General features: G+C 30.2%; 1 long non-coding RNA gene across 3 annotated transcripts in view; it reads left to right on the forward strand.

The window, feature by feature from the left end:
* Positions 1-7262, forward strand: part of LOC107439926 (uncharacterized) — a 49019-nt gene extending 41757 nt beyond the window's left edge. For all 3 annotated transcript variants that reach the window (XR_011636622.2, XR_002376855.4, XR_015433247.1), the window contains one exon: positions 6901-7262. This is a non-coding gene — a long non-coding RNA (uncharacterized LOC107439926). The remainder of the gene's footprint in view (positions 1-6900) is intronic.
* Positions 7263-21608: the final 14346 nt, after the last annotated feature.

Genomic DNA, 21608 nt, shown 5'->3' on the forward strand with positions numbered 1-21608 from the left:
AATTAAATCGATTCGGGAGTTGTGGAGTTAAATTGTTGACTCTCTTCTCAGGGGCAGGTAATAAATTGACAAGGGAATGGGAACAGTGTTGTTAAAATTTAAATTGAAAAAAAAATTATAATAAGCAATCATTCACATACGTAAAAGCCCTAAAATTTGTGATTTTGATGAAGGTTTAGGAAAATTTTTGGTATTAAGAGGGAGAGAGATTTCTTCTCTTAAGGGGATGAAAATAATTTCTTATATATAACTAGATTTCATAGGAGAAGGTCTTTTATAAGTTTCAAATCACAATTAACTATTTTTTTCTATTTTTATTGAGTGAGGCGATACTGATATGCTAGAGTCATTATTTACATACTCAAAATTCTTTGATTTAGGAGGAAGCATTATAGTAATGGATTTCGTAGGAAACTTTCTCCAGTTTTTTAAGTCCACTCCCCTTTTCTTAATATTATACTAGGTTTTTCTTAAAAGAATATATATTTCTCGGAAAAAAATTGGTTGTAAAATTCATCAGCACACCAAAAGTTATAAATATGCAGTTCGCAAGAAAAAGGACCACCCTAAATCATCCTTGATTTAATAATCGAATCTTCACGTTTTCGAACTCACTCTTAATGGTTCAAGGTTTGACATCAAATATGCTAATTGATAAGTGTGGACAATATTTTAAATTACGAAATTAGACACAAAAACGTACTCTTTTCTAATAAACATACCTTTTTTCAACAGATTCGGATGGCTAATCCCCAAAATATAGGGGATAGCCGCAATCTGGAAAATATGGTCCTAGTAGTTTGGTCAGAAGCGCGCACCAAAGTTTGGACCCCTTGATGTTAATTATACCTTTTTGCGCATTTCACTACATCTCGTGAACTTTTTAAGCGAATTGAAAAAATTTTGCACATAATCATAAAATTCGTTTATCTAAAGATAATTCCTTGAAAAAATAAACTTATTGTTATATTAGATATTTACTATAAACTTAATAGTAGATATTTATTGTTTTTTATTATTTTATTTTATAATAGTCAAAAAATTTTGAATTTAAAGGTGGACAATTTTTCATGCCACGTGTAATTTTACATGGCAAAATATAAAATGTGTGTGAAATCGGCTTAATAGTTCGTAAGAAATCAAATTTTAAATAATCGACTTCTTTAAAATTCGATTTTTCATGAGCTATTTGACAGTTGGTCCCATAGATTCTGCAAAAGTCCCAGTTGCCCACATATCCGCAGCCGCTGACAGAAAAGAGAAATGCCTAGTGTTTTCGCCAATAGAGGGCGGTCGCTATTTTGACCATGTGAAGCCTGCGTTAATGTTGGCGACAGCAATATTGAACAGTTTCTGTGATGAGGGTGTTGTTTAATTTCATTTTGTCGAAAAAAAAGCTTTTACTAATTCCATTGATTTCTTTTCATTCCATCTCTGCCTGTCTTGTTTCCCATCATTTCCTGCTCTGGCGCTTTAAGACTTGCGTTCCAACTATGGATTGTATGGTGATTTGGTGATTTGTTCTTGTCTAGTTGTGCTCTGCCACCCTCTAAGGCATGTACCATAAGTTTTCGGACACCCTGTATATTGCCTGAGTGTAAAGTCTCGTTATGTTTACCACGATAGCTGAACTCTCCCCACAAGATTCATGAGCCTCCACATTGCTGATCACATGGAGACGATTTGATTTTCGCTTTTTTCTGTCATCGACTGATTTCCTTTATATATTGTACAAAGAACTATCCTGCAAATTCTTTGTAATTGCATAAGTGCTTTGTAAGTTCATTAAGTGCCTTATTTTACATTGCAAAATCCTCACACTGCTGGTTTTAGGATAAGAGGTTGTAATTTTTCATTAAAAAAAGACTTTCGAACTTTAGTTTTCGAGAAACTTGAGATATTTAATCTTGGATCGATTTTGTTTCGTTATCAACTTTTGATTTTCGATAGTTTTATAAAATATAACTGCCGGCACTGTTAGAATTTTTATTCTAAAATTTCGACAAAATAACCGAATATGTTCATCCAATAGACAGTAACATTTGCGGTTAGTAATATTTTTTTTTCCTAGCGGATTTTAAACCGCTTATAACTAATATGGTTCACCGTGAATACAAAACTATACAGCTTCATAAGGTGTTCATCACTCACTTATTACCACTATAAGATCATTAGGCATCCGCTGTTGTGGGAAAATTAAAATATGAATTTGCAATCATTAGCACATGACTTAGATCCTAGTTTGTGTTCAATTCTCATTGACTTTGGCCTAACTAACGTGGATAAATCTCTGGTTATTTAACAGTACAAGGTGGAAATCGTCAATAAAGATTTTTTCACAGTTAGCAATTTGAATATCATCTATTTTATGGCTACTTGACAGTTTCGGTAGAATATTGTAAGATATAAATTTTTTTTAAAAAAACTGGTATTTAACCATTTTTTTCGAGAAATATCTAACAGTGTGAATAAATCTGAGAATAAGTTTTCCGTTTCTGATTTACCGGGGAGAAGAGAGGACAAATTGCAATTTGAGAAGATTACGTTTCCTGAATCATACCAAAAATAACATTTAACTGTGTGTAATGTAAATTGCAAAATGATAAATCGAATTTACTTTTAAGCTATCACTTTTAAGTATGGACCACTTTCATAAAAATTTATTCAAATAATATTGCTAAAGTAAATGCATTTTTCAATAGGAATTTTTAACAAGTTAAAAATATGACTAATCCTGCCGAAACTGTTGAAAAAAAGACTCTTCTTTTATAGACTTTTCTTTTATAGGGGCAGTTGAAAATGTTTTGTAACGTAAAATGGGTTGTGATCAAAATACTTCGGAGAAAATATGCCTTAAACTAATTCTAGTAAATCTAAGTCAAATCTCAGTGAATTATAGCCCAATACTTTCAATTTGGCAGTATTTCCAGTATATTTCGAACATACTATGTTTTCTCCGAATGACTTTATTTTATTATTAAATTATGTTTGATGTTTTAATAATTCAAACACATTTTATACGGTGCACAACATAATTTTTTTTCTTCTCAAAAATAACATTTTCAAATGGTTTAAAGTATATCTTTTGAAGTATATCTCGCTCTAGCTATAATTAAAACTAAATTTGAATTCAATTTTTGTAAGTATCTCCTGTACGCTAATTCAACGTACACGAAAATTAAATTAAGGAAAAGCTCTGATTTTGTTTTTAAACCTTTTGTTTATGGATAAATTTCTATATATTTCTTAATGTTACTCTTTTTCGGTTAGAGTTCATGAGCGAATAAGCAAATTTATAAATAATTAATTACAACAGAATGTATTTTTTGGCGCGTTATTTTCAAGTCTGTTTTATATTTTATTTGAAACATATAAAGTTGTTTTTTGTATGGTTAGAAAAAAGAAAAAAATCCTCCTTTCTGAATTTTTTGTTGCTTTCAGAGATCGTTTTTTAGATTGAAGCGAATATAATTTTTCTATGATTTCTTTAGAAACTTAAGCTAAGCAGCGATAAAAGGGTTCTACTATAACTGTTATGGAAAGCTGTTTTATACACATTACCTACAAAAAACTTTTTTATTTAAATTGCTCATTAAAGCTTGATTATTTTTTAAGAAAACAATAGCTTTTTTTAAAAAAAAAATAGTATCCTACAATGATGAGTTAAACATGATTTTTTTAAACTTTTTATTAAATCCGTTAATAGTTCACTGTACTGTAATTTATTTTTTCTGTTAGGTTTAATAATAAGATATAGAAAAAAATGTGCATCTTTGCACTAAGTACGGTGAAAATATATGCAAATATCGTTTAATAATAAATATATATTATCGTTCTATTATCCTTTTACTGCACATTCAATGGGTAAGACAACAATCATACAATTGCAATGTACTTTAAATGCATGCAGTTGTCCAACTACGAAATAATGCTTAAGATATCGAAATAAATTAAGAAAATTAGTAAACCTCTGTGATTTTTCGCAAGAGTGAAAAGAAACAGTTTTAAGTACCAAGCATAATAATTATTTTTACTATACAACTATAACTCAGCTATTCTAAGTTTTTTAACTGTTTTCTACAGTTCAATAAAGCCCAAATAATGCTATGACACCCAATCAGTTAGGTTACAGATTCGGTTTTATAGACAAAACCTTTTCTTGCCATGGAAACTAAATTCAAATTTCTTCGTGTGACACATTCTGTGTTTTAACACTGAAAAAGGTTGTTATTTATAGAACCAAAAGTGTAGTATCTTGTTGTCAAGACATTGACAGTAGTTTATTTACATAGTTCAGATTTATTCATATTTGTATTCACTACGAAATTTGTATTCACCGCAAAATTTGTATTCACTGCAAAATTTGTATTCACTACAAAATTTGTATTCACTACAAATTTGTATTCACTAAAAATACCAATTACGTGCTTCTTGAATTTTGACAAAAATCACCAAGATGTTGTATGGAGAGAATGTGAAGTAGCAGAGAGATGAAAAAAGAAAATATTCTTTTTGATAAGCATTAAATATTACTACACTGTAAAAATGGATGTTCAAATTTCAGGAAACTTTCGTCGTTCTTAACGAAACCATTTTCTGGCGCATGCTCCGAGCGAAACTTTCTTTAAAGTGACTTAAAGACAAAAGCTACTTCTTCAAAAAACGAATTTTGTGAAAATTGAAGAAAAATTTCGTCATTTTATTTTTATTTAATAAACGAACCAGAGTAGCGCTTTATCATGAGCATCGTACAGGAGGATCAATATCGCCTGTGTATATGCAGAAATGCCAGAAATTTTTTTTCCCCAGTGCATAATTTTTTTTAATATGCAGTCGAAACGGTTGTACATAAGTTGAAAAGAGCACGTAAAAGTGTCATTTAGGCATGTATCCAGTAGGCTAACATAATCAGTAGAGGGTACAAAAATGTTGAGATTTTTTAAAACCTGATTGATAAAAATTGCAAATAAATATAGAAATTTTCATAGTTTTTGCCGAACTTAATACAAACATTTCTTTTGGTTTCTATAATATTTTTGGGATTTTCTGAACACCAGAGAGAAAAAGAAAGTGATGATCATTTAATTCCTTGCAAAGAAAGTTCTGAGTTGAAGCCAATAATCTCCTGGTACGTCAATGGATTTCTTATTCCAGATGTTAAGTGTTTAAAATAATTAATTTATTGAACAGTTCGTATCATTCGGAATTGAGTCAGAAGAAACTATGAATTAACATTTTTAAAAAAAGAAAAAAACTGTGATTGCCTGAAGAAATAATCTTCTGTGCTTACAAAAATGATTGTAATAATAGTTATGCTTATAGAAAGAAAATGGAAGAAAAATAAAAGATCAGAAATTTTACTCGTTACTGATACATTATGATAACCTCATATTGTTTCTAATATCATTTGAAAATATCAACAAGCCTGCCTCATGAAAGCAAGTGAATTTGAGACGGAGGGTGCGTCTCCTGTTTTTCAATGGCTCGATCTATGACCAAGAATACGACTTCAGCCACACATACCTTAATTCCAGCCGGGAAGTTTTGGAAGTCCAGACAGGCAAAAAGTTTGATACACCGTAATTTTTACAGTAATAATTTCCATAAAATCCCTGAATAAATATAATTAAATAAATATTGCTGAAAAATTTATCACCTAATATTTTACGGTAAAAATGGATTTTACGGTAAAATGGATTCCATGGATAATAGCTTTTTATTTTACATTCGTCATGTTTGCTTTTAGTTTTGTATTGCTATCACTTAATATACGGATGAAACAATAGTCCCTGAATCTCTCGAAATTAATTTAAATTCGATTTGATTCCAAGGGATTTCGTGACGATGCATGTCAACAATCGGATATTACATCAGATATTACATATCAAGCATTGATACTCTGAGTCCATGCGATGTATTCCTAAATAGTCAGACAATGATTAGAATGTACAATAATTTAACGCATCGATTATTGTTTTAAAATGGTTTTCTGTTCAATATTAAGTCTTGAAGATGTAATTTGCTAAATTTTGAATCAGTACAATTCAAAATTATTTCAAAAAATATTTCCTTTTTGTTATTAATCAAACAATTGAATTAAAAGACAATGATTAGAATGTAAAATAATTTAATGCATCGATTATTATTTTAAAATGGTTTTTTATTCAATATTAAGTTTTAAAAATATTATTTATTAAAATTTAGAATACGTATAATTAAAATTTACTACAAAAATATTTCTATTCGTTTCCCTTATTGCCATGAATGAAAAACTTAAATTAAAGGTTAGAATAAAAAGATTTGGAGATATTATTTAAATTAACATCAGTACACTGCATTACTTTTACATAACTTTTACAATAGGCTGCAAGTTCTAAAAAAATGAAGGTTCAAAAATTAAGTAAGAAAGATTAATGCGCCTTTTTTTAAAATTTAATCACAAAATTAGTCTTATGTGCTTTACTATTAATACTACAAATCGCATGGCTAATGTCTAACTGTGATGGAGTGACAAATCAATATTAGTGAAAAGAACATCCTTTATTTCTTAACAGCGAAAGCAAAAATATTTTTTTGAAAATATTTAATTTATTTAAGTTTTGAATTATGTTTCTTCTGTCTGTAAATTTATTACGACATTTATGTTAGCAATTTCTTTTAGTGACTGTTTCAACGCTTCGTATTTATTTTATAATTAACATTCAATCATCAATACAATATGTAACATACAAGGTTTGCCTTTTACATAATATACATATATGTGGACCATTTGTTGTCATTGAAACTCAGTATTCATCATTTAACACATACTATTTATCATTTCATAATTATAAATCAGTCTACAATATTTATTAATTAATATACATTATGTACCATTTAATTTTTTTTTTATTATTATAGGTGCAAAATACACAGTTTCCGATGATGAGCAATACATCCGAAACTTAATACTTTCAAATTATGGGAACTACAGGAGTAGGGCGTCTGTTGTCACACCTCATAAGTCACAGATGAAAGACAGAAATGTTAAACTTTACATACAGTGTTCGGTTTGATTTTGTACGCAGTCTTTAGAAAACTAGTACTAACTCTGTATGAGTTTTGCTTGGGGCGAAAACAACATGACAAATGTTTTCCTATTTTTAGCTTCGATTGTTTTTTAATCATGTCTTTTCTTACGTAAAAAAATAATTTTAAATTTTTAAGGAAAAAATCCTTTTATTAGTAAATAAAAAAAATAAAAATATTAAGTTGCTGTTTAATTTGCCATGTCCTAGACTTTAAGAAAATTAATTAGAAAAATTATTTTCTTACTATTTTGAGTCTCATTTTTATTCCTATATTAAATTCTATTTTTCACTTCCGCATCTATGCAAAGGAAGACTGTTAAATTGTTCTACAGTGCTTGAAGAAAACTAATAGGATATTATTTAGCATTTACTGAAACTTCTAATGAGTCATTTTCAAAATTTTTATACAGAAAAAGTATTGATAAATTTTGAGTGTTGAGGAAAAAAAAATTTAAAAAAAATAATAATAATGAAGTGCCGAAAATATTTTTATCATTAGCATACTTTATCAATAGAAACATTGTAATTATATCCTAAGGAATTCAATTGTTTTTGTTTCTCTTTGAAATGCAAGTGCAAAAATAAACCAATAAATAAACTATATATAATTTTATTAAAAATACATTATTAGATCGAGAAAAAATATGATAAAATGAAGAATATGATAAAATGTAACGTTTTACTAGCTCTATTGGACGTTTTAACGTTAACTTTTACTCTACCAATTTAACGTTTACTATACCAAGACACTGGGATATTTTTACTGAAGCGTTTTGGTAGAGATTTTGACAAAATTAACAATAAAAATGATTTTGTAACGAGTGATAACATTTGGTAAATGGAATAAAAAAAATAGTAAACTTTTCTTAATAGCTTAAAGTATCTCATAGAAACCATTTCGTTTGGTTAAATTTCAGTTTTGTATTTTTTACTAAATATGTGGCAATAAACACAAAAATTTCCGGTAAATCTTTATCATATAAAAAGAAAAACTTCGAAATGACTGATTTAAATACAGTCTTTTTGGGTTTTATTAAAAGAAATTGGATTTTTTTAACATAAATGTCATTAACATGCAGTACGGTAACTGCACATGAATTTTTTTTTCATGTAGAGGATTAATTAGGGCTCAGAACAACTCAGATCTTCCTAAACAAATTGTCAATTTATCTAAAAATAGAATTATAAAATTGTTTAGAGAGACCTAAAGTGGGAATAAAAAAAGACTTTTTGAAGGAATATAAAATTTGAAATATAAACACAAGTAAATTCTTTATTTCATACTTTTATAATTCCGTAGTTTTCATAATTTTGTATCGATTTTTTTTAATGATTTCCTTATTCATCTTAGAAATGCCAGAATATCTTTATGTTTAAAGCACAAAAAATAAAATTTTGATTTTCAGTGTGAAAATAGATTTATAAGCATTTATTAAGAGTATATCTTTGCAGTTTTAAAAATTTCACTTACCACAAACAGTGAAGTAAATTTAAAAAAAAGACATTTTTTAATATTTTTTATGATGTTTGAATAGTCAGAAATTCAAAACAATTCATTGTTTATTAAAGAAATTTTACATTTTAACTGCTTTATTTTATATTTCATTTTAGTAATATAACAATTCAGTTGAACTATTAATAAAACAAGCATAACTATAATTTTAAGTAAAAACTGAGTTCTCAACCATTTTTTTTTCAATTAAAAAAGATCTTCGTGAAACAAATGCTTTATTCTAACGTGAATGACTAAAAGGAATCTAAACATTTAATAAGTTCTTTTTTATCACTGAGATATTTTATAAGTGATCTTATTTAATTTCTTCATTTTTATATTTTCAATGATCTACAAAGAAAAACTAAATGAATTTCAATATGAATTGCACTCTCCGCCTCTAATTGATTTAAATTTACACTTTGTTTTAGTTTGATCATTTTTAAGAAATAAATTGTAAAAGGTTTTTTTATAGCTTTTTTTTTAACGAAAAATACATTTTATACTTTTGAATGTTTTGAGCTTAAATGAATGAAAGCAGATTTTTAATCATGAACTATTCAAATATAGCATGATATTTTTCATGCGTTTCATAGGATATTTAAAATATTTAGGGGTATATTGATATGAATTAATATTCTTTAACAGTAATTGAATGATCTAAAAATTAAAATCATTATTTTATGCATGAAAAAAGAAAAACCAGCTATATGCCGTAATTTACAGGTAAATTCGTGTAATTTTTTCCCATTGCTTGAAAAAGGAGGCAATGAAGAATTTAGTTATGAAGAACATTCATTGAAGAACTTCGTAGAAATTTAAAAATGTGGTTCGAGTCTATAGCGGAACACCGAAAACCGTACATTGACATCTCCTTTTGCTTCTTTTTAATTTGCTCTCCAAATCATGGAATATTTTTAGGCAACTGTTATTCGATATAGTAAAAATAGATAAATCAAAGTATTTGTAATAGTAATATTTCTATATGTAACAAAACTTCTAAATCTCAGGTCAAGAACTTATATCAAGTACCTTAATCGATCTTGAAGGATGGTGGCAATATCCAGTTAAGGTTATTTTAGCTAATTGTTGTCCCATTGCATTTAATTTCAAAACTTTTGTTTTGCAGTACTTGCGTAAATCTACAGAGTGTGTAAAATATAATTTTAGTCACACATGTAACGTTACTGGTGATCATAATACCAAAGTGCGTAGCCAGAAACTAATTTTGAACATGACAGTCATATAATTTCCTTAAAAATTATCTGCTAAATTTTTTCTGTAAACTGTAGATAACTACCATTCAGTTATCAGTAAACTGTTATTCAGTATTTTGTTTGTGTAAACCGTTTTTTATTACTTATAAACAAATATAAAGTTTTAAATTCTAACAGTTAGAAATGTTTTGGAAAAAATGGTTAAAGAACAACTCTTTTTATTGTTGTTAGACCACATTCAAACAAAATAGTCAACTAACCATAAATAAGATTGTATTCGAATTGTTAACTGTGAGAAAAAACGTTAACTGCTAACAGCTAATACGGTTACGCAACCAGAATCTTATAGCACCAACCAGGCCCACCTAATGCACTTAGCTCCTCTCAGTTAGGTATATATTACAGCCGAGAGGGTTAATCTGTCAATCTCATGACCGACAGAACTGGGGTTTGATTCCCAGCATTGACAACACAATATTTCCTACATTCCCTTTAACACATAAAGAGTTTCCAGCATCCAGCACTTCCCTATTTGTGACTCCGGACCATCAAAATACCATATACTCATTCAAACATAAATGGCAGCACCATGAAGCTGCTTCTTTTTCAAGGTTTTGAAACTATGCTAGTTGTAAATGGTTAAATGGTTACTGCATAGTTTTTGTGTTCATGCTTTTTTACCATACTAGTTCTAAACGACATTCCATTCCCTTCCACACATAAAGAGTTCCCAGTGTCTTGCGCCTTCCAATTTGTGCACCTGGGCTAATAGAATACTATACTCTCATTTCCGAATAGATGGCAGCACCATAAAGCTGCTGAACTGCCTTCAATGGTCAGTTAAAATTTCATGGTTTTGAAACCATGCTAGTTGTAAAGGGTTACAAAATCATATATATCTAATTAACCGTACGCTTTATGGTTAATTATATGGATAATTATTTTACCATAATTTTAGAATAAAAATTCTAACAGTGTAGATTTTTTGCAGATCGGTGGTAGTTTAAGCATATAAAATTGCTTCAAAATCATATTCATTTGTTTTAAAACAAATTTAAACTTCCAAGATTAATGCAGAGATCAATAATTTTTTACTATCGATTTTAAAGATAAAACACAGAGAACGGCACAAAACAAACAAAATATTTGTTGTATTCTCTAGATCCTTCTCAGTCTTCAAAATTGTTTTTATTTTATTTCCTTTTATAGAAATTGTACTCTATTTCGAAAATCTGTCCGTCTCAAAAGGAATCGTCTTTTACTCTACCGAATAAAATTGTTTTCGAAGTAAATGTAGCGTTGAAAGAGAAGAAAAGATACCTATCAATTGCGACGTCAAATTCACGGAGTTTTAGCGGGTAAGATATCTGCCCATAAAATTGCATTGCATTCACCTATCAAATGTGTATAGAATCTTTTCCAATTGTTGTTATTCTACTTCAGAAATCCAACTTCTTTTAGGGTTTCTTTACTGATGTTGTCAAGATTGTGAATGAAGTGAGATATTTCCTTATGGAATGCTGAATCACTTCGCCTGAGAAAGAAGTTTATATTTAAGATATATCTAGTTATTTACAAAGATCTATTCGGAACTTTTTAAAGATTCGAAATTGTCTGACAAAAGAAGGTTTTATTTATACATCGGATTATAATCTTATGACTGGACGACATTGAAAATCTTTGCAATACGATTGGATAGTCAGTAACTGAATTACCACGGAAACATTATTTGTGATGAAAATTGATCATAACCAGCGAGATCACTAGCTTACGGCAAATATTGCATTTCGCCGTAAACGTTGTAATTGTATTTCACTTACGGCAAACATTGTATTTTTATTTATCCTTTTTATTTGGTTAGCATAAGGAAACAGTCCAATTACTATTTTTAAGGAAAATTATTATTTTTAAAAAAAATAATAATTTTCTTGAAGAAGAATAATTTTTATGATAAATAAAATTCATAATATATATTAATATAATAATTTTCCTTAAGGAAAAGTTTAGTAAAAGTATTAGTATACTTCCTTAAAGCCAGCCAGATGTCCGAGCGGTTAGCGTGCCTGACTGCGATGCCATAGGCTGCAGGTTCGAATCCCGCTCTGGGCATGGATGTTTCTCTCTCTCTCTCTCTTTGTGCAGTCCTCTGTTGTGTGTATGATGTGTGAATGTGGCCCACCCTATAAACGGGTTTGTGGCAGTGTGGCGTGGGCAATGTTGCTCGCCTCCGTGACTTTGGTTCACAGGTGCCCACTGGGTAACGCGAAATGAGCAACAATTCTGGCAAAGTATAGGCAAAAGATTCAAATTCAGTGCCTGCCATTGGAAAAAAAAATATATTTCCTTAAAAATTAAGTAAAGGCATGAAAAAAACTTCGCAAAAAAAATCTAATTTTCTTAGTTTTTATTTACAGGTACGGTAAAGGTGCCTTTTTTATTCTAGTCTTGTCCAGGTTCTCAAAAACAACACTTTGTTTGTGTTAAAAACATAGTAATCAGGCCAACTTTCACTTTTAATGTCTTAGAAAAAGTATATAAAAGAGACACCGGTTTCCTATCAGCGACAGGGGATTATATATATTTTTTTTGATTCTCTAATTAGTAGCAAAAATATATTTCGGTAATCTTTTGTTACAAAAAGAAGTCTAATAAACACTTAAAAATTCTCTTAGATTGTCAGAAATAGATTTGTATCAAGATATAAAAGTCAAAATCGTAGTTCGATTTTTTTTCATTTATGCTTACAATTTAATCAATAAGTGATTGTGTAAATTAAAACATGCTGAATGCTAAATAACTGTAAATCAGTGCATATTTGAAATTTATTGCTTGAGAGAGAGCAGTGTTTGGAAGATTTTACATTAATAGACACATTTGGAAGATTTTACATTAATAGATTAAAGACACTGATTTTTCATACTATATTCCATAACCATAAATTTATCAAAACACCCATAACCAAAAATAACTATAACTAAAAATATATAATATTTTTCAATTATTTAGACTTCTAATACAAAATAATGAAAAAAAATATCGAAAATATATTTAATAAAAATTCTGTGTCAAAAATTAAACGCACCTTTTACTTTTATAAATTATTTTGCATAAAAGTGTATTTTCCAATTGGGTAATTGCAACTGAAGAAAATGTGAAGCGATTGTGCCTCATCATTTGATTTAAATCAGATTTAATAGGATACCTGAAAGTTATGTCTCACATGTGTGTCGAACCTGACTGGTATCTGAAGCGACAAAGGACTCGATTTATTAACGATGACATTACTTGCAAGTATCCAGTTGATATTATTTTACTTCAAATAGGTTTTTAAGAAATTAATTAGAGATATTTTTAGGAAAATATTGAATACAACTTTCTAAGAGTTCTATCAACAGCGTCAACTATCATGATTGAATTTTTTAAAATTTAAAGTCATCTAAAAGTAAAAGAAATAAACGTATACCTAGTAACGATAATATCAACGAAACTTGCGACATTGTAAATGCTTATAACACAATTGAAAAACTGAAGTTCAGATTGCTTTAGACTCTATGACTTCGCTGCAAAAATTTTATGCATCAAAACTATCTTCCGTCATGCAACATTTATTTTGAACTTTTAAATTTTCCATAAACTTAATACACTGCTCAAAACAATTGTTGTTGTTTTCGTTTGACTGTTAACGCAGATGGGCGCAATTGCACTTGTTTTATAGTGGCGCCATCTATGGCTAAGAATTCGACTTCTGCTACACCCGTTTATAGGGCAGACCCGTCCTGGAGGAGCCCTTGACCTTCAGGGTACACGTGCCGACCAAACCGCTACCTGTAGATTTGTCAGTGGGCATACTAAGAGCCTCAGGACAAATTAAACTTTTTCCATATTGTAAAAAGTGAAACTCCAGCGACGCTTGTTCTCACCATGTACTTGATTGCCTGGATTTTACCATGGAAGAGGTTATTTAGAGACCTCTCCTTTTCCTAGATTTTTTGAAGACTCACGGCCTCATGGATCTGGTATAGCTCCGCTATCCCAGATGGTATTGAAAACAACAACAACATAGGGCGGACCCATTCAGACATCCATTCATTCATCCACAGATCGTAATTTGGACCTGAATCAAAGAATGATCAATCTCCAATTCAGTACCCCCAGATGTATTGATTTGTTATGGGAATATGGGGGATTTTGCAACTTGACAGATTTAACGAGCAACAGTCACAATTTTACTACTCGGAGAGTTTTCGGCCGGCGGGGTTCGAACCCACGAACTCTCGGACATGGGCCCAGCGTCCTAGCAACCAGGCTATCCAGGCCTGCCGAAAACAATTAAAGGATATTAAGGTTATGGGTTGATCTTGCACGTAGAGAATTGTTTGAATGATTGATACATTATCGACAGATGTAGTAGGCTGTATGAGATAAAAAATAACTTTTGTTTGGAAGAAAAAATGAGTTTTATTTAACATTTGGGTACAAAAGGAAAAAAATATTGCATATGAGAAAAGCAAATAAAAAACGGTGTTTCCTTAAAGAGAAAATCGTTTTTAGCAGAGGGTATATTTCCCCAGACGGCCAGCAACGTTAAGCACCATTGAGGCATCGAGTCAATGAGGTTAATACTGAGAGGTTGGTGTGTGGTGTGCTCTCTCCCACTCCTCCAGTAGAGCTCGTTACAGTTCTTGAAGAGTTTTTGAGGATTTCCGACGTTTAGCAATTCGTCTGCCTAGAATATCCCAAACATGCCCGATTGGGTTCATGTTCCGAGAGCATGCTGGCGATTCATATGATTCCTTCCTCCAAAAGGAAATCATTCACAAAGTCGTCACGATGTGGCCGACAATTGTCGGGCATTAAGATGAAATCACCTCCAATTCCTGCAGTGTAAGGGACTACAGAAGATCTCATCCCTATATCGGCGACCGGTTAGAACTCCATTACGTATGATATGGAGAACAGTGCGCCCATCAATAGAGATGCCAGCATAGACCATCACTACCCCGCTTCCAAATCTTACACTTTCGTGTGCGAACGTAGAATTGTTTCTAGTGCCACGTTCCCTCCAGATCAAAATAGGCGTATCAGGATGAGCAGAAAAACGAGACTCGTCAGAAAAAAAATGATTGCGCCATTCATTTCTCCTCCAGTTCACATGCTCGGTTGCCCACTCCCTGCGGGCACGACAGTGTCTAGCTGTTAATGTCACACACACTATTGGTTGGCGAGCATACAGACCTGAAGGCGGTTTCGGACAGTTTGTGTCGAAACTGTGGAGCCGGTAGACGAGCGAAGTCGTTTTGAGGAAGAGTGGCACTCATATTTCGGTGTCTCTAAGCCGTAAGAGTTAAATAACGATCTTCATTGGGGGTTATTGCACGCCTACGCCCTTGTTCTGATCTTCGGCCTGCATTTCCATTCTCCAAAAAGGTTCCAGATCCTGTAAATCACACTTTGTGAAACTGCAATGGCTCCTGTGACTTCAGCTTGTGTTTGGCCCTCCTCTAACCGGCCAAAACTCCCCAAGCTTCTGATTCGGTTAAATGACTTCGTTCAGACATTGCATTCAACAAAACAACGCAGTTACTGATTATCGATCGCTATTTTCCACTTTGTCTTACAGTAAGTTGAAAGCCAAATCGAATCTGCCTCTAAAGCGTCTTCTTCGAAGTCATACTCAAAATTTGCATACTGCAAAGTTTGAAAAAGAGGGGTCTCTCATTCCATTTTATGCACTCTAAAAATTATTATACCGTTATTTTATACAAGACTTACAATATCCTTTAATTGTTTTGAGCACTGTAATTTAGTTTGGAATTTTAAAAATTAATATTTTAATAATTGGTTTTTGAGTATCAGCTTCCTATGTGTGTTTTAAAACTCAGATTATGCAAATGAATTATCTAAAGATTTTAATTTATTACAATTAAAATTTTTGATTAGAATCGATGGGTATATATATAGTTCAAACTTTTTAAACTCATAAGCAAAAATCCGTTTTCTAACACAAATTAAAAAATAACATTGATAAATTGTCGAACAATATTTTTTGACAAATGATCAAACCTTCGATAATTTTACAATAAACAGTTACGCCCTCTGAGTTATGTGATTCCATGTTGACAGATATACCCACTACCATAAAATCATTATACGATTAAGTGCAGCTGACTCGCAAACTTCATTTCTCAAATGTCAGAACATTTATTACTTTTCTTAAGTAAACAATGATTTTTTACACTGTAATATCCCTCCTAATATGATGTTGACCTACCCAAAAAAATCTGAGAAAGAACCACTTTGAGTCAGGTTATAGCTAAATTAAAATTTTATATTCAGTTTAAAGGATGTTATTTAAATCTGAACATTTTTAATTGAATAGGCTTACGCTAACAAATCGACCAGTCACACCAAACGAGAGTTTTTTTCACTTCCTAAAACGCCGGTGTAGGCGAGCTTTGAGAATCATCTGCTGATTGATTACACTTGAATACAAGCTGGCGTGAGTTAGACAGAGTCTTTGCAAGTTAGGCGAGCTATGAATATTGTCTGAAGATTGTTTACATTTAAATACAAGGTGGTTGTAAGTTAGACCAAGTCTTTGACGCTACTATAAATCAACAAAAACAAAAATTCGATGTTAAATTATTACATATGTTTTTAATTGTGTATCAAGGATAACAATATTTTTATTCTAATTCTCTGGGAGAGAAATGTACTAGTTGATTCTATCATGTGTAATCTTTATCTGCTTCCGTTCTGATAAGCCTAGTTCCAACCCCTCTTATTATTCTCTGTGTTATGTGTACGTTGTATTTGCAAAATGATTTTATTTTAAATATTAGTGTATATATGCATTCAGAATTTATGATTCTTATTTTATATTGTATCATAAAAATAACTTTTCAGAGTTTTATGCGTATCTCATTTTACTTTTGCTTTAAGTTTAAGTACTACTGAATATGAAACTTTACACCGAGAAAATTCATTAAAAGAGCATTCTTCGTGCAGTGGAAAACTCAGCAGGGCAGCACTTTAAGTGTAAAGTAGTTGCCACCATTTTTATTGTTAAGTAAAACAAAAATTCTTACAGTGTACTTAACTATCTTAGTTTAGCACCGAATTTGTTTAGGGATCATTATCTTTTTTTACATTCAAATAATTCTTCCTTTACTCTTTGATTTGTTTTGTCAATTGTTTACACTTTTATTTATTTACCAACGATGTGTTTAAAATAATTTTATTTTGGCATACTCCAAGTGCTATTTGCTTAGCAAGAAATAAAAGTGAACCTAAGTTAATTTGTACATTATAAGAACTTACGAGATATTACGGGATTGTAAGAACGTACGGGATAACAGGACTGGAAAAAGTAACTGCTAATGTAAAAAGTACACCAGTATTTTATACCGTAAAATCCAATTAAATCTGGTACAATAAAAGAATCTGATATGAAGTAATTTTTACAGTAATATTTACAGTGAAAACACTTTATACCTTAATAAAAAATAAGTTTATGTAAAAATTACGTTCACAATTTTACGATGAAAACTGATTTTTCGGTAAAAGGAATTTTATGGTTGCTGCACTTAGGTTGATAAAATTTTTTACAATAATTTTATCCGCATTTTGTACAGTGTAGGAACTGTGTTTAATCACTGCTAAATTTAATAGATAGTAGCTAGCAAAAGAATTTAATATTTTTCTCTCTTGTAAAAGAAAGAAAAAAATAATTTATTTCTTCTCATAAGCGAACTACGTCACTAAATTAGTATTCCTAAAGTAATCTGAAAACAAGTGTTTATTTTGTTTATAGTAACTGAAAAGTAAAATTAATGAAAAAGTGATACTAATTAAAACAAAAAAAAATCTCCATACTTATTATTGACAACAATGATGCTTAATTAATTCAGGTAATAAGTACATATTGATACTAAAAATTAAGCTATTTACTATAAAGGCACTTATTCGTTTAGAGAAATTGTAAAAAATCCCCATCTCATCATTGACTTCAATAATGTTTAACTAATTGTAATAATATGTATTAATTAAAATGAACGAGTAAAAAATTGATATGGAGAAAAAGATTGATATTTGCTGAGGGGAACTATAAGACAATAGCCAAACTAATATTGACGCATATCATGCTTCATTAATTTTGCTAATACGTATTATTGGAATTATGGTAAATGGTGCATTTTTAATAAGGAATCCTGAAGAAAATCCATGGTTTCAGATAAAATATTTTACGTGGTTAGCAAAGATATTGTATTAATATTTTAGCAAATTAGAATTAAAGGAACTATATTCCATCTCTGTTATATGTAATTTAGGCAGCGTATTTATAGTTAGATATAGAAATGGACACGTTCCAAGTTCTTTTATCAAAGTCTTATAAGAATAAGAATCTATTTATTTTTAAAATTTCGGATTTAATTTTCTATCACTGTTCAGTCGCCTTATCGGAATAAATAAGCTAGGAAATAATGATAATAATATGATTTATAAATAATAAAATTATTTCACACCAGACATAGTGGAGGCTATGTAATGGGCAAAAAAGTACTAATATATATTCAAAGTGTTATGTTGGCTTGCTAAGTAATTACTGAAACACTGCAAATTCTGAGCAGTTTCAATGAAGATAGTATGAAAATATGTATTTTATGACCGCTTTGAAAGGAATCAGTAAGGGAGAAAATTCCTGCATATTAGTAAATTGTGATTTATCCCTAGTTAGTCACGAGTAAAAGCATCATGCCAAGAGTGATACTGAATGCAGTTTAACTTTTGAACAAAACTCAAATGGCAAAATGCATGCAATGGACAAAACATTTACTAATATATATATACAAAGAGTTATATTGACAAGTTTGGTAATTTCAAAATTCCTGCCAATTCTCAGCAGTTTCAATGTAGTTACTATGGAAATGGGAGTTTTACTACCACTTTGAATGGAATAAGTACGGGAGAAAATTATTTGATATCAGTAAATTGCGATTTATCACTAGTAAGTCATTAGTAAAAGCATCATGCCAAGTGATTCTGAATACAGTTAATCTTTATTTTGATGGGATGAACTACAAAAAACATGTTTCGTTTAATTACATAAAATAAAACCATTGAGTATGGCAAAAATAAATAAATAATTGGAATTATTTTAGCTTCATTAATTGTTTAGGTATGAGGTGTATTTGTATTTAGGTATATTAGGTATAATTGTTTAGGTATATTAGGCCTTCCAGTTTTGTGCATGATTTTATAATGCTTTTCAGTGCTGATTTATTGATTTTTTTTATTCATCATGTACGAAAATGGGATTTCCACTAGAAATATCTAATAGTTTTTTTCTACTATCAATTCGAGTTAGCGAAATTATTATTTTTCAATTACATTTAGCTATGGAGCTCGTATAGTAAGAGTGTCTATTGTTATTTTAATATCCAGTTTGCCCTAGTGAAGTTTCAGGTTTTTGAGCTGGTATCTCATTAAAAGCACTATAGATGGTGAGGCTGCATTTTGTTTTATTTTCCTAGTCCTATATAGAAAATAAACATTTTCTAGAGATGCATTTACGAAATAAATTAAATATTATCTATGATATATTTGCGTTTTTAAGTGTCAGTATCCCACTATCACTTTCAAGTTAGTTTTCTTTTTCTTTCAATAAAAATAAAATGAATACAATGAAGCGAATTATGTCACTAAAGACACTCATTATTTTCAGCAACTAGAATTTACTTTTGCTTCTTGATACTTATTTGCCATCTTCCTTTCTAAACCCTTAAAAGCATTCGGGTTTTTTCTCGACCTGATAGAAAAAAGTTCATGTTTAACAAATGTTGAAAAGGTAGAGTTTGAAACGTTCATTTCCCTTTTGGGAATTCCAAAAAGAGAAGCGAGTAGCTTTTGCTTTAAGCCTGTAGCTCTAATTAAAGTTTAGCATAGTTTTGTAAGTTAGTGCATTAAAAGTCTGAAATCCTCGTTCAAAGTATTAGTAATATTTTTTTTAAAATTATTTATGTACATAACTGAAACTAAGTAATAATGTAATAATTATTTAATTCAAGCTAAATGTCAATAATTGAATCAACATTCAATAACAATACTCGATGATTCTATATTAAATAATAGTATTCGAATCCAAATTAGATATTGATAAAACTTCATTTTTTGCTTTAAATATTGATGAAACTTTATTTTTTGCTTAATTTTAGTTTAGATACTTTGTTTTAGTTTTAGTTCCATCATGTCATCTAAAAAATGGAAAACAATCGCAAATTATTTTAATTATTTATCAACTTATTTTTTTTTTAATAACGGCAGGCACTGAACTTTCGTTCTTCGCCTTAGAAGATGCCGGAATTGTTGCTCATTTATCGTTACCCAGTGGGTCATGGAGGCGACCAATATTACCCACGCCACATTGCCACCCGTTCAGAGGTTGACCACATTCATACATTCACACATCCGAAGACAACAGAGAAAGAGAGAGAAACATCCATGCCCAGAGCGGGATTCGAACTGGCAGCCATTGGCTTCGCAGTCAGGCACGCTAACCACTCGGTCACCTGGCCGGCTTATTTTATCTACATTAAACTTCATTCTGCACTGTAAAAAAACTTTTGACGAAATTTGCTGCATAAAATACCTCAAAATGCCAGAAGTAAAGACGATGAAAGGTACTTTTTACCGTAAAATCAATTTTTATCTGAACTCGCTACGGAAAAATATCTGATAAACTGTAGTTTTTACATTTATAATTACCGTAAAAACACTGAATCATACGATAAAATAGTTCTTGCGAATGATGTTTCCAAAGTGCGGGTACTTTACCGTAATTTGGTCAGGAATGTTTTACAGTGTATTTAAAAATATGTATTTGTCATGTAAACAATTAGCATTCCCTATTGTCTTAGGTTTTATAAAATGATCTATAGCTTTTATTCTAGCAAATATATTTTGATTTGACTAAATATTCTTTAAAATACACATTTCTTGTGATATATTTTTAGAGCTAAATTATTATTATTTATGCTTATTTTTCCATTTTTAAAGATAATAACTCACTTCTACTTTTTAATTTCCACTATTTTCAATCTCAAATAGCTGAAAAGTTATTCCAAAATATTTCGAACCTAAATCACAGATACTCGTTATTTTACGCAGCCTCCGAGAACTTACGTTTCCCTTGTGATATTTATTTGTCATTTCCCTTTCTAAACTGTTGAAGGCAGTTGGTTGTTTCCAGAAGCTTATAAAAAAAGGAAAAGTAGGTTTTATTCTGATCAAAGGTTGAAAAGGAAGAGTTTGCAACGTTCTATCTCCCATTTGGGAATTCTGAAAAAAGTGGAGAGGAAAGCTTTTGTCTTAACTTTGTTACTCTAATGGAAGTGTGACATCGTGGTTTTAGGTCTCTGCATTAGAAGTCTAAAAGCCGTACTCAAAGTTTTAGTAATCTACTTATAAAAGTGCATTTAAGTGGATACTCCAAATTAAATTTTTTCGCATAATTTTCAAATTATTCAATAGAGGAGGGATTTTCTAAAAAGATTATGAAAGCTGCTTAATTGACATTTCCTCGGGAATTTGCATCAAGTATTAGAAATTATTTTTTCACATAATTACTAGTGTTAGATACAATAGAAGTTTAGTTATTATTGCTAAAAATTGCAGCAAGTTTCAACCTTATCGTAGTTCTTAAACTCTATTACACAAAAACTATGATTCAATCTCAAAAATGCTTTGATTAATTTAAGACCACATTACATTTGAAGCAAATTTACATCGTATTATCATTAATGATACACATATTATCATTTTTTGATAATT

Source organism: Parasteatoda tepidariorum, chromosome 1 (assembly GCF_982258835.1).
Source record: "Parasteatoda tepidariorum strain Cologne lab strain chromosome 1, Ptep-v5.0, whole genome shotgun sequence".
Classification (NCBI taxonomy): Eukaryota; Metazoa; Arthropoda; class Arachnida; order Araneae; family Theridiidae; genus Parasteatoda; species Parasteatoda tepidariorum.